The 15553-nt window shown below is 43.2% G+C and overlaps 1 long non-coding RNA gene across 1 annotated transcript; it reads left to right on the top strand.

Moving 5' to 3' along the window:
* Positions 1–9784: 9784 nt before the first annotated feature.
* LOC130569296 (uncharacterized) lies at positions 9785–10904 on the top strand. The gene is made up of 3 exons (XR_008964806.1): positions 9785–9812; positions 10528–10592; positions 10791–10904. It is a non-coding gene; the product is annotated as an uncharacterized LOC130569296 (long non-coding RNA).
* Positions 10905–15553: the final 4649 nt, after the last annotated feature.

Here is a 15553-nt window from a genome sequence, read left to right as displayed (position 1 = left end):
GTATTTTTGGCCTTTAATACGTTAGTCATGAGGTTATCAAAAATTGCTATGATTGTGTATTGGTATACATATTAAAATAGTGCTGTGCAGAACAGTTATTTTGGTTAAAAACGTATAACGTGCATATCAAACAATCTGAAATAAACAATGCACTATGGTAAACATGTTGGCAGTTACCGTCGGCATTGCATCATCTTTCAACTTAGTATTTCTAATAAGTCTGTGACTAGCTTTGTCTTGTTTTAAAGCCAATCCACAGTAAAATGAAACATCAGTGTTAAGTTTATTCACTGTTTGGGGCAAATAAAGTGATGGCTCATTGACACAAATTACCAGTTAAGAACTTCAGAGCTCTGGATCCTCTCCTCTCTGGTGCTCTCCCCTCTATTCTTTTTTTTGGACTCATGAGGCCTTTTCTGAGTGGAAACACAGTGAATAAACACAAAGTTATAAGAGCAGATAGAAGTACAGTAACCAGTGCTTTGCAAATCTTGGTGAGATTAAAAAAAGATAAAGCACAAAAAGGTGCTACATAATTTCTGCAAGGAATTAAATTAAACTAAATTCTATACTGACAGTGAAATTGCATCTGAGTGATTCATTTTAATATTAGAAATAAAAAAATAGATTATTCTCATTGGCTAAATACTTGCTTGGTAAGGCCGTTGTAAACAGTGCAAATTCTGGTGGTTTGAAATATTGGCGACAACATTATGCGAGACAGTGAAAGTAGTTATGAGAGGGAAATTTATATCATACCCTGCATATATGTAAACTGAAGAAAGAACAATAATTAGGGAAAAAGGTCTTCAAGACAAAATAAAACCACTCCACCATACCTACTCTTAGAATCTCAGGGAACAAATATTACATGAGATAAATTAAATCAATAACCAACTTAAAGGGATATTTCAGAGGCAAAAATTAATTTCCCCATATTTTACTCACCCTTGAGGTATCCCGACTGAATATGACTTTCTTGTTGAAGAATACGTCGGAGTTATAATACCACGCAGCTGCAGCGCCCCCAGTGTCGGCCGAAGTGTCAGCTGCAGCGCCCCCTCTTCCAGCCGCTGTGTCAGCTGCAGCGCCCCCTTAAACTTAAAGTTTAAGTTTTGTACCTGTCGCCTGCTTTTGGGTTTCCCTTCTTGGATGTCCCTGACAATTTCAGATATTTTGTAAGCAACTGTATAGTAATGACAAAAAAACAATGATAAAGTGATCAATTTCTAGATGATTTAACACTCCCAAACTAAATCCAACGTAGAAGAATGAGGTAGACAAGCCAATAATAACCAAATAGTGTAGGAAAGCCATTTTTGCCATGCCTAACAATACAGCACCAGGTTTAGATGGTTATTCAACAGAATTGTACAAACATTTCTGGTCAACCATTTCTCCGCAGTTTATGGACATGATGGCAGAGACTAAAAACAATTAATTTTTCCCACAACACATGGACACTGCACTTATCACTGTTTTACTTAAACCCCATAAGGACCCTTCACGGTGTACAAGTTACAGACCATTGTCCCTTATCAACACCAACATAAAACTAATCAGTAAAGTTTTGGCAAAGCGAAACAGTAATGTCATCTCTTATTCACTCAAACCAAAGAGGTGTTGTTAAAGGATGTCACTCATCGGACAACACACATTGATTATTCAACCTTATGAACATGAATAAACCACAAAAAAAAAACACAAACACAGTTTCTGAAAAAAGAATGTACTACCAAAAAATCAATTACCTGTTTACAATAATTTCCCATTCAACCAGTGCTTAATTTGTAAATTCTGAGGTGCCGGAACAAGGTGGTGTGGCAGATCCGGCAAATTAGTGGGGTGGGGAGAATTAATGGAATGTGCAATCTCCAGGGTTTTCTATCCAACTATTTAGATGTTTTGAAAATGCTCATAATAAAGCCAAAATGGAAACCGACATGCGAAAATAATCTCAGAATTACCAAAGAAATGTAACGTGCTATAGATGCAGATTTTATATTGAGTTTGCCCTAGTTCAAATGAGTGTTAAGGTGATGGAAACAGTTTATTGTCATAATGAACATGTTGTGAATATTTGTGAATGTAAAACACCAAAAACACAGCCCTCAATATTTGTGTAGAATTCATAAGATTAACGTTTCGCTTAAAGCCACAATATGGAATATTTGGACCGCTAGATGGCGCACTTTCGAAACAACAACATAAGGCGAAGCTAAATGACGTTATGTAGGAGAGTGGAATTATGGGACATGTCGTTTTCACCATCCAGATGCGTATGGAGATCACCCATCATGTTCACGGACGAGGTAATACATTTATTTTATTTTATGTCATCGTAATGAATTAGCTTGCGAGAAACATATAATGTAAAGCTACATTTGCCCGCGACTGATATTGGACATGGTCAATTGATTTGGTAGCGTAATGCTACACAGTTTTACCTGTTTAAAACAGTCATACATCATTTAAAAAGTAAATTGGAACGAACCCACAGCATTTACAAGTAAAGGTTATTGGCTACATATTTTTGTGCGACATATACTGTATTTCATAGGGTAACTGCATTCATAACTATTCAAATAATCTGTGCATGAGTATTTTGTGTACAATAAAAAAAAGTGCTTACCTGTCTATTAAAACACATGCGAGAGCGGAGTCTCTGTCGAGTCCAAGTTGGTCACGAAGCTCTCTCCATTTAGAAAACGCCACGCCAATATTAATCCTTGTTTTATTTCTTTGTTTGTCCATAAGCCTGCTTGCCTCATTTGGCCTACGTTTACGCTTTTTTTGTTTCCTTTACTCGCCAAAGAGTAATCGTGATCCATAATAACAGAACAACAGATGCTGTATCACCACTTCTGCATTTGTGTGTTGGCGTAGTTTCTACAAGTGGAAACTGAGGGTAGTGCGGAGCAGCGGATATTAAGTCACTGATATGTGACAAATACAAGGGACGGGCCATTATTTGAAATAGGAATTTCTCTGGATTTGCACATTTTTGGGAACATTTGGGATAATGTAAGTACACGACTGCATGAAATATATCACACTGTGCATGTGATTTTTGGATATTTCATAACAAAATTCTTCCATATTGTGGCTTTAAATTACTCGGGCATGTTGTGCATGAGCGCTTGCAGGTGGAGGCTGCCATGCAGGCTATAACATATTAGGCATGTAAGCATAATCATCCGTTAACCGTATTTCATCAGTTCTTCTGCATCTCTTCAGAGCATTTAATAAAAACTTTGTCGAACAACACAAATATCTCTCTCTGAAGTGTCCATCATGACAAATTACCTCCAATATGTAGCCTAATAACCACTTCACATCACCACATTTCAGAAGTGCATTGAATTTTATAGGCTATGTATTCGTGGAATACGCAGAATATTTGACGATTAACAAAACGAAAAGAAAAAAACAGTGACAATATGCTGCTGAGTTTGGTTCAATTTGTGAGGCATTATCATTATTCATTATCAAAATAAAAGTCCAAGCTCAAAACAGAAAACCAGCTCAAAACTGAAAGCCAGATCCCCTTGGGCTGCAGCAAAAAGGCAAAAACAGAAACAAAGGCAAATATGACTCAAAAGCCGCAGGCAGAGACAAAGATCGGTGGTCTGACTGTGTCAAGCCGCTGAATCTCTGCTGCCCATTTGCCGGGTACTATGTATAGATGTGTACATAAATGTGTATACGTAATATTTTTTATTTTTTTATTTTGGGCTACAGGTGTTCTGGACTAGAAGAAATGTAAAGAAAAATAATATCTATCTGGTCTATAGAAAAGATCATCCAGATCCTGCACTTATCATCATCTATGGCTGAGCAAAATTACTCCTTCTCCATACTGAAGTTTTCCTGGTGCAAAAATTTGTATTCTGTGCATATTAGAAAACACATCAGCCTGAAAAAGCCCTTTTTTTATAAACATCTGCTACCACTACCATCTCGTCAAATTTCCAACAGCATATAATTTAATATAATTTATATTTCATCAACAAAAATATTGTGTTTTTAATCGTATGGGAGCTAATGATATGAGAAGAATTGTACAACAGTGATGCCAAAACATCCTAAAGGACAGTTTAACGGTTACTCTACTTCAGTGGTTTTCAATCCATACCTGGGGACCCACCACCCTGCACATTTTCTATGTCTCTTTTATATGACACAGTTAGTTCAATTCATGTACAGTATGTCTCACTTAATGAGCTGATGATTTGAGTCTGGTGTGTTAGACCTGCAAAATGTGCCGGGGTCTCATTTATAAAATTGTGCGTAGGACATTTACATTTAGTCAGGGAGTTCAGGGAGCAATAAAGCAATATGTCATACAGGAGCAATAATACAATAGGTGCTAAGTTACTAGTTTCAACAAAAGCCAGAACAATACCTTTTGAGAGAAAGAGAGAGGGTTAGTTTTTTTTCTTTTAGTTTTCTCCCCCCTCATTTGTCTGTCAAGTATTCACAGAAGAGATGGGTTTTAAGTGTTTTTTTGAATGTTGTGAGAGATGCGGTTGACCGGACTGAGTTAGGAAGAATGTTCCACCAGGAAGGAGTTGTGGAGGAGAATGAGCGGGAGCGCGATTTACTGCCCTAGGACCTTACTAAAAGTGTACGTGCGTCTGAAAGCAAAAAATAGTATTCGCTTTATAAATCATAGATCACCTGCAAGTGTGCGTACATGAATCAGCATCATATCCCGCCCTCTACACGCCCATTTTTACCCATAAATAGTCAATGCAAAGCACGTGAATACTGATTTATATATTAATCAGACTGGCATCCAATCCGCTTGTTAAGCCTGACGTCACGCAACATAATGGAGGTATACACTTTCCGGGTCCAACTGCTATCAGATGCCATAGGAAAATAACAAAAAGTTATGTAAACGGCCGAAAAATGGCCACACATGAGATTCACTACGATATACAAATTAATAATTGTTATAATTAATAATAATAATAATAATTAGGTTAAAGCCAAAGAAGGTCTCTGCAGCATTTATATGTTTATAGCATTTAGACTTTTAATGATGATTTTAGATCATTAACACCTCAGCAAAATCACATCATTAATTCCCTTTCTGTCGGTCTCTCGATGTTGTGTCGAACCGACAGATGGGGTTCGTCCCTGAGAACCAATCGCTTCCGACTTCTTAGAAAAGGCCAATGAAAATTGGCAAATGAAATTTGCATGCCGGACTCCGCCCCCAGATATCCGGGTATAAAAGGGAGACGGTGTGCCTCATTCATTCACCTTTTGTTCTTCGGAGCCTTCGCTCATGATCAACAGACTTCGCTACAAGTAGCAACTACAAGACTGCCGGCTCTACGATGTGGTGCAGCGGACTGTCCCTTCCTACAGCGACTTCCCCTGGGCATCTCGGCGGTTCCAGAAGTGTTCGAGTTTTTTCTCTAAAAGAGCAAATTTCTCCAGCGTGGCATGTCCCGCTGTTCTCGTGGGTGCAACACACTCATCGAGGAGGGGGACGGACACGATGTCTGCTTCCAGTACGCTGGGGCAGATGTTGTGGATACGTCCTGCCCGCACTGCGGGCGGTTGACGATTCAGACGTTGCGTCACGGGTGGCTGTGTTCCCACGGGACTCAGCCACCACCTCGTCTGCTTCTCGTTCCGTGATGGCAGGACTACGGGTGATATGAGGATTACTGTGAGCGCTAATCCGTCAGCCACTGGCTCGTGGACCGTTCGCACCTCGTCTTGCTCGTCTGACCGTTCCCCATGAGACGGTCCCACCGTCTTGTTCCTCAATCACGTATCGGACACGGTACGTCGATGTCCCCCAGGGGCTCGACCTAGACTCCCGTCCAAAGCACGTAGGCTTTTCGGCATCTGCGGTGTCGAGAGCTTACTCTGCTGCGGGCCAAGCTGTCCCGTCTCTCCACGCTATGGCCATCCTGCAGGTCCATCAGGCCAATGCGCGGAGAGAGCTCCACGAGGGTAAGACCGACCCAGCGCTTATGCAGGAACTCCGCGGCGTCACCGACCTCGCTCTACGGGCGACCAAGGTGATCGCGCGGGCCCTGGGTCAGGCGATGTCCACACTTGTGGTCCAGGAGAGACACCTCTGGCTGAACCTTGCACAGGTGAGTAACTCTGAGAAAGTCCGCTTTCTCGATGCACCCATCTCGCAAGGGGGGCTGTTTGGTGATACTGTCGAGCTGCAGTTCTCGACAGTAAGGGAGCAGACAGAGGATATCAAGTATGTCCTACCCAGCCGCGACTCGACAGCCCACTGGCCGCCGAGATCCCGTGCACCGTCTGCTTCCCAGCAGCCCTGGTCCTCTTCGAGACATCAAAGAGGAGACCACCACCCCATCAGCAGCCGCGGCGGAAGCCAAAGCGGCCCTCATGGGAAGACCCCAGGGAGATCGTGAATACCTTCGGGCCCGACCCCAGCCATTCCATTGCTGGTGGTCGATCCGGGACGGTTCCTGCCCCGTCCCAACAGCCCACTTCTAAGAGTTTTCCCTCTCTCTGGGCGTTTATCACAGCCACTCTCACCCTCTACACGACGGTGTTCGGCAACTCGACGTTGCATCACGGCGAGACCCAATGTCGAGAATAATCAGCAGCCTAAGCACTCTCAATCGACGGTGCGTTGTGCCACATCATCGTCTGGCAATAAAAAACTGCAGAGCCGATCTCCTCTCCGGCCATCCCCCCCCCCCCACTGCGAGGGATCCGCACTGCCAGCCATCGAACCACCCCCGGGAGGTCGATGAAGCAGAACGTACCCCTAGCCTCCCTGTCTCGGTCCCTGGGAGCCTGACAAGAGCTTCCCAAACCGTCACGGTGACTACGGATACGGTCCGTCTCGGCTACGTGATCCAACTCCCCAGACGCCCGCCCAAGTTTCGGGGCATCCTCTCAACCTCAGCAGAGGCAAGGATGCTCCCGTGCTTCGGGCCGAGGTCGCCACCCCTCAGGTGAGGAAGCGATCGTGCTCATCCCTCTAGCCGAGATGTTCAACGGGTTTTACAGCCCGTACTTCATCGTCCCCAAAAAAGCGGGGTTCGCTAGATCTGCGTACCCTGAACAGGCACCTACTCAAGCTGCCGTTCAGGATGCTCACGCAGAAGTGCATCCTGGCATCTATCAGATGTCAAGATGGATTCATGGCAATAGACCTGAAGGACGCTTACTCATGTCTCAATTCTACCTCGTCATCGGCCGTTCCTAAGGTTCGCTTTCGAGGGTCAGGCATATTAGTACAGAGTCCTCCCTTTCGGTCTGTCCCTGTCCCCACAAGACTTCATGAAGATCGTGGAAGCCGCCCTCACTCCCCTCAGGGAGAGAGGTGTGCGGGTACTAAACTATCTCGACGACTGGCTCATTTGACACACTCGTGAGATCTGTTATGTACACACAGGGACCTAGTGCTTCGGCACCTAGATCGATTGGGACCACAGGTCAACCGAAAAAAAGCAAGCTCTCCTCTGTGCAGAGCATCCTCTTTTTTGGTATGGAACTCAACTCTGTCTCCATTACAGCGCCACTGCGCTCAGTCAGTGTGGAAATGCCTGGAATATTTCAAGCAGTCAGCGGGCAGAGGCTCCTGGGCACATGGCATCCTCGACGATGGTGATACCCCTCGGGTTGAAGCACATGAGACCGCTCCAACACTGGCTACAAAGTCGAGTTCCATGGAGAGCGTGGCACACCGGCAGCAGGCGGATGGTGATTACGCCTTTCTGCCGACGCACCCTAACCCCTTGGTCTTCAATGACCTTTCTATGGACGGGGGTCAGGTAGACCCCTTCGCATCCCTGGACACCACCCATTGCCCGCTAAGGTACTCCCCGCCCGAGGCCTCCCTCGGCAAGGATGCTCTAGCGCACAGCTGGCCATGGGACAAGAGGAAGTACGCCTTCCCCCCAGTGAGCCTCATTGCACAGACCCTGTGCAAGGTCAGGGAAGAGGAGCATCAAGTGTACTAGTTGTGCCATACTGGCCCAACCGGACTTGGTTCTTGGAGCTAATGCTCTTGACGACAGCTCCCCCCTGTGCCTCTTCTCATCCTGGTGCTCTTCTCGAAGAGAAGACCCGCGGAGTTGCTTGATCGGGTACGTGCTTTCCTTCCAGAGACTCGAGAGTAATCTCTCCCCTTCCACACTGAACGTGTATGGAGCAGCTATTGCCGCTCATCACGACTCAGTTGCTGGTAGTCTCTAGGACAGCACAACCTGATCATTTGGTTGCTAAGGGGCGCGGAAAGGCTACCGCCTACCGCTCCATACCCTTTTGAGACCTTGATGCGGTCCTGGAGCCCCTCGGAGATGCCGCTCTTTCTCACCTCACGATGAAGAAGTGAGCAGAGCAGCCCTGCCCCCTTAGGCCGGAGAACAGTTGAGCCATCTACTTAGCTCTAACCGGACCTAGTGCTCCAGACGTGGTAACACCCCCCCAGTGGGCGGTTCTGTCTGATGTATCCTCATGAATGGTTCCCACCTCGGTAACCCATGACCTCCCTAGGTGGACTCCCACCTTGCGGTTATCTCCTTCAGTCCGCACATTTTCCCATGTGTTCTCCCCTGATCGTGAGACCATGTTGGTGTCTTCACTAATTCCTCCCTACGGAGGTAGTGGTCTCTGTAGCGTTTTTCCCCCAGGGGGAATAATGCTTACCCAGTGGCCCTTCGGTGCGGGCGGCTTCTCGCTGTAAGAGAATCAAGGCCTCCGCCCGTGACGGCCGGTGGCAGGGGCTTCCCACCTTTTCTTCAAAAGCTCTGGGACCCCCTACCTCTCCACTGGACGGTTACAATTTCGCGCTAGCCTCGTCTGACTCGCCCAGGCCAGTCAGCGTGCTCCGCTGTGATTGTGACGCGGCACAGCGCTGTGGCGTTTTCCATAGGAACCTCCATCTGTCGGCTCGACACAACGTCGAGAGACCGACAGAAAGGGAACGTCTTGGTTACGGATGTAACCTAGTTCCCTGATGGAGGGAACGAGACGTTGTGTCCTTCTTGCCACAACGCTGGCCGCCCGCCGCAGCGGTCGAGGGATGCTCAGGCTCCTCAGACCAAAAGGTGAATGAATGCAGCACGCCGTCTCCCTTTTATACCCGGATATCCGGGGGCGGAGTCCGGCATGCAAATTTCATTCCCAATTTCATTGGCCTTTTCTAAACTAGTCAGAAGTTGATAGGTTCTCAAGAGCGAACCCCATCTGTCGGTCGACACAACGTCTCGTTTATGGAGACAGACAGCTCAATAATAATACATTTACAAAACACAATTCATAAATTCACAGCACAATTTCACATTCACAAAATCAGATTCATAAATTCAAAACACAATTCATAAATTCACAGCACAATTCACATTCACAAAATCAGATTCGTAAATTCAAAACACAATTCATAAATTCACAAACATTTTCCCCAAATGCTCACACAAATATATCTCGCAGAAATAAATTCAGAATGTTTTCACAAATATGTATATATCATGTTCTTGAATTACTTTCCAATAAACATTTGTGAATGTTGTTACATGTATTTATGGATTGGTGAATCTGCATTTGCAAATCGTCACACGTGTGTGGATTGCTTTGAATTTGTGTGTGGTATTTTTGAGACTGTCCTGGCCACGGTGAGATTCAAGCGTAACTTTTTTTTAAGGATGGCCTGTTCAGCCAATCGCGTTGAGCTTTTGATCCACCAATCAAAACGCTCCTTACTGAAGTGACTCGAGAAGCTCGACGCTGCACAGTTTGTGCAGTGTGCCTGCATCGGTTCAAAAACAGAGAGGGGAAGAGAAGAGCACACTCAACAAGTAAGTAAAGTTTACTTTTTATACCTGATGCCACTCTATATCTCATAAAATATTCATAAAGCTTGTTTTTGTTACTGAGCTGGCGGTGTTGAATTGAAGGTGAACATGTTTGAACTGGTGTTTGTAAGAAGACTGTTGCAGTTACCAGAGCCTTTAAATTTCAGTCGCCACAAACTTTGCTCTTGCGGTTCACGTAATAAAACATTTAAACAGATGTTGACACGTATGCCTGAGCGATAAAATAAGAGTAATTTTAAATATTGTAGTTGGGGCTCGGGGGCGTTGGATCCTCTGCTGTTATATTTTAAATGCTGGCAATGTTTTACCTCTTCAGGATGTCATCGCGATTCGCAAGACAAAGCATATTTAAAGCTTTGATATGTTAATGAAAGAAGGGAAATGGCGTGGAATATGACTTGTGGTGATAGATAGTTTCAAATATTGAATTTCAGCACCAAAGCACATTTATTTCAGTATTTTTCGACCACATTTGTTGCTGAAATGACTGCATTTCTTGTCTTTTTAACATATTAGTTGATCTCTCACATCCAGTAGTAGTCAGCTTTAGTTAATGTGTATTGGTAGATAATAGCTACTTAGATTTATATGTTCTAACTGCAGTTAACTATACTAACAATAAACTTAGATACATTGATGAATTTAAACTGTGCCACACAACTTAAACCTCTGACACATTGTTCTCTCTCCTTAATAGGAGCTGATAGAAAAGTCTAAGCAAGAGATTTTCCTGTAGTCATGCAGTCTCAAGTTTCAGTTGTGGTGGGTGTTGTTATTATTTATTTAATACAGGCAAATAATACAACAAACACTACACATGTACAGTAGGACCGATTATTATTTCGTTATTGTTATTATTAAGCAGGTAGTCTGTTACAGAGACTGAAATGACATAAGCTTTTATTATTTTATTTCACTCTTAAATGTGGCTTGTTAACGGGTGTATGTCTTTGTTTTCAGCAGGATGGCTAATGAGTGGAGTGATGAATTTTCTGGTAGAGTGATGCAGTTTCTCAGTGGGGTCGTTGGACTGGTGGAGTTGCTGGAGCTGGTGGGGTGGTTTGATGATTAGCCTGTAAGATAGAATTGAATTGAATATTGTCTGAAATTAGTTATAAATTCATTGTCAAGTGCCAAAGTGCTATCACATACAAGGCCACACATTTTCACTAATTTTTAAAGCAGATATTAATATGATGTAAAGCACTTGAGGCACTTGATATAATATGGACAGTTTTATATCATAAATTCATACATTAATAATAATGCAAAGACAAGAGACCAGACAAACAAGTAAACAGATACATACCCATGGAACATATTTCAACTTCACTATGTCACAAATATTTTATGTTTAACTACATTGCTACATTTGCTTGACAGTTGGTTACTTACTAAATTAACTTGACTTTTTAGGTAACTGTTGCTGTACTGGAGACATTTAGTTTTTACTATCATCACTGGCATAAAATTAAAAGGATGCAATGGCTATTTTCATGTTTATGCCTTTTCTGGTCTCCTTTTTCTACCTGTAAGAGGTTTAATGAGTGTGACGACTTTCCATTCAAGGAAAGGCTCATCTACTACCTGGATATATTAACAAATGAAATGTTTGTTGCCTTATTTATTTTGCAATTACTGCCAAATGTATTTATTGTTGCTTGCATCCACTGATATTTACTTTTTTGCATGTTTATGTGGATGTCTTATATGTAAGCATGTATATAATTACGCTATGTTATGTATTCTATGTTAGCTTCTTCTTAAACTAAACCCATTCCTTTCACTGAAAGCTGTTTATTCAAAATGTCACTACTCACTATTGCTTTTCTGAAGAAATAAAGTCTGATAACACCTGCACCACTGGTTTGTGCGTTGCTGATTGTCCGGCGACTCGTCTGACCGGATGAAGAAGATGCAGCACACTCTTCTGCGAGAGACTCATCGTTGCTATTAGTGCATGCTCTACCTCCCATTAATATTTGCTCGGTGTAAGAGATTCTGCTGCAATCGCAATGATCTTTCACTCAAGACCACCGAGCACAGCACACGACCAGAAGCAGGGCTGCAGTAGATAAACTTTTATTTCCTTCAGAATAACTATACTGTAATAGTGACTTTGATTACAGTTCTCAGCAGTTGAAAGGCTTCTGGGTTTAGATTTAAAGAGACGGCAGAACAATACAAGAGACATACAAACAAATTACTAAGTCATTATTATTATATAACTGCATAACACAGTGCATAGACTCGATCATAACATGCAACACACAGTACATCTAGTGTACTCTGCAAGCAACAATTATAACATGTTGCAAGTAATGCAAATACTAGAAATAACGACACACAACAGTTCATTTTTATATATCAGAAGTCAGCATGATTTCACTACTCAGAATGCAACCGTCCGAATCCACACTAATTTTGAACCTCATTACATTGTTGAAAAGGTGACAGAAGGATACAGCGCTATTTAGACGATTTACCACAGCTACCGATAGTGCATCCTCTCTTCAGGAAGTCTGGCCTAGTAAATGATAGATAAACATGCCAATAACGTCGAATCGCTCCGTTAAGATACAGAACAACACCTTAGCGCCCTAAAATCAAGTTATTTATAAGTAACCAACCTGTCACGAAAGTTAGCAGATTAGCTCTTAAAGATCAAGAGATTATTGAACGGTTGATAGTTGAGTAAGTATGGTTTCCCTAAATCGACGATGAGCCTACCATGTTTAGACTTCGTGTTTGGTCTAGTCTCGTCTTTTGATTATCTTCACATTAGTATAATTTAAATTAATATAACAATGACCCATATATTATCAGATGACTAATGCTCGAGCTTACATCCGAACATACCATTAATTCTGCTTAAAAATTTACTGTAAACAGTAGAACAATAAATAATGTTGTACCTAGATAGTGAATACTCGTTGCACTTTCTAGACACTGATAGTATGAAAATTAAACATGATGTTCAACAATCATTTCATTTCATTACTTCATAAGCTAGAAAGTGTATAACTTCTCAACTGAGCAGACGACACAATGCCAGCTCCAGCGAACTCCAGCCACGTCCCAAGCGACCCGTGCACGACACATCCTCAGCTTCACGCCCTCACTACCAAGAGAAGTTCTGTGAAGGACGGCACCTCATTAGACCATCCATGCTGCAACAGAGCGGAGAGACATCGCACCCTGTACATCTAGACCACACTTACAGAAGTTTACAACAGACAAGTATAGTCTTTCAGTCTCTTGATAACAGAACACTGCTTTACAACGAAACCATGACACGAACACGCTCTCATGAAAGTCGTCTCACTGTAACCAGAGCGTGTAAAGTGTATATGTGTGTGTATTTGCCTGTATTAAATAAATAATAACAACACCCACCACAACTGAAACTTGAGACTGCATGACTACAGGAAAATCTCTTGCTTAGACTTTTCTATCAGCTCCTATTAAGGAGAGAGAACAATGTGTCAGAGGTTTAAGTTGTGTGGCACAGTTTAAATTCATCAATGTATCTAAGTTTATTGTTAGTATAGTTAACTGCAGTTAGAACATATAAATCTAAGTAGCTATTATCTACCAATACACATTAACTAAAGCTGACTACTACTGGATGTGAGAGATCAACTAATATGTTAAAAAGACAAGAAATGCAGTCATTTCAGCAACAAATGTGGTCGAAAAATACTGAAATAAATGTGCTTTGGTGCTGAAATTCAATATTTGAAACTATCTATCACCACAAGTCATATTCCACGCCATTTCCCTTCTTTCATTAACATATCAAAGCTTTAAATATGCTTTGTCTTGCGAATCGCGATGACATCCTGAAGAGGTAAAACATTGCCAGCATTTAAAATATAACAGCAGAGGATCCAACGCCCCCGAGCCCCAACTACAATATTTAAAATTACTCTTATTTTATCGCTCAGGCATACGTGTCAACATCTGTTTAAATGTTTTATTACGTGAACCGCAAGAGCAAAGTTTGTGGCGACTGAAATTTAAAGGCTCTGGTAACTGCAACAGTCTTCTTACAAACACCAGTTCAAACATGTTCACCTTCAATTCAACACCGCCAGCTCAGTAACAAAAACAAGCTTTATGAATATTTTATGAGATATAGAGTGGCATCAGGTATAAAAAGTAAACTTTACTTACTTGTTGAGTGTGCTCTTGCGTCCCTCTCTGTTTTTGAACCGATGCAGGCACACTGCACAGAACTGTGCAGCGTCGAGCTTCTCGAGTCACTTCAGTAAGGAGCGTTTTGATTGGTGGATCAAAAGCTCAACGCGATTGGCTGAACAGGCCATCCTTAAAAAAAAGTTACGCTTGAATCTCACCGTGGCAGGACAGTCTCAAAAATACCACACACAAATTCAAAGCAATCCACACACGTGTGACGATTTGCAAATGCAGATTCACCAATCCATAAATACATGTAACAACATTCACAAATGTTTATTGGAAAGTAATTCAAGAACATGATATATACATATTTGTGAAAACATTCTGAATTTATTTCTGCGAGATATATTTGTGTGAGCATTTGGGGAAAATGTTTGTGAATTTATGAATTGTGTTTTGAATTTACGAATCTGATTTTGTGAATGTGAATTGTGCTGTGAATTTATGAATTGTGTTTTGAATTTATGAATCTGATTTTGTGAATGTGAAATTGTGCTGTGAATTTATGAATTGTGTTTGATTGTCATTATTACTTGGTATCATGTCTCTTAATAACGAGACGTGTGTCGAGGCGACAGATGGGGTTCGCTCTTGAGAACCTATCAACTTCTGACTAGTTTAGAAAAGGCCAATGAAATTGGCGAATGAAATTTGCATGCCGGACTCCGTCCCCGGATATCCGGGTATAAAAGGGAGAAGGCATGCTGCATTCATTCACCTTTTGATCTGAGGAGCCTGAGCATCCCTCGACCGCTGCGGCGGGCGGCCAGCGTTGTGGCAAGAAGGACACAACGTCTCGTTCCCTCCATCAGGAAACTGAGGTTACATCAGTAACCAAGACGTTCCCTTTCTGTCGGTCTCTCGACGTACCCACTCCCCCCGCGGGGCACTCTCAACGTTGTGTCGAGCCGACAGATGGGGTTCCTATGGAAAATGCCACAGCGCTGTGCCGCATCACAATCTCCAGCGGAGCGACGCTGACTGGCCTGGGCGAGTCAGACAAGCGCTAGCGCGAAATTGTAACCGTCCAGTGGAGAGGTAGGGGGTCCCAGAGCTTTTGAAGAAAAGGTGGGAAGCCCCTGCCACCGGCCGTCACGGGCGGAGGCCTTGATTCTCTTAAAGCGAGAAGCCGCCCCGCACCGTAAGGGCCACTGGGTAAGCAACCCCTGGGGGAAAAACGCTACAGAGACCACTACCTCCGTAGGGAGGAATTAGTGAAGACACCAACATGGTCTCACGATCAGGGGAGAACACATGGGAAAATGTGCGGACTGAAGGAGATAACCGCAAGGTGGGAGTCCACCTAGGGAGGTCATGGGTTACCGAGGTGGGAACCATTCATGAGGATACATCAGACAGAACCGCCCACTGGGGGGGTGTTACCACGTCTGGAGCACTAGGTCCGGTTAGAGCTAAGTAGATGGCTCAACTGTTCTCCGGCCTAAGGGGGCAGGGCTGCTCTGCTCACTTCTTCATCGTGAGGTGAGAAAGAGCGGCATCTCCGAGGGGCTCCAGGACCG

The sequence above is a fragment of the Triplophysa rosa genome, linkage group LG18, assembly GCF_024868665.1.
Source record: "Triplophysa rosa linkage group LG18, Trosa_1v2, whole genome shotgun sequence".
Classification (NCBI taxonomy): Eukaryota; Metazoa; Chordata; class Actinopteri; order Cypriniformes; family Nemacheilidae; genus Triplophysa; species Triplophysa rosa.
Note: the sequence above shows the minus strand (reverse complement) of the source record. Positions and strands in the feature narration are given on the sequence as shown.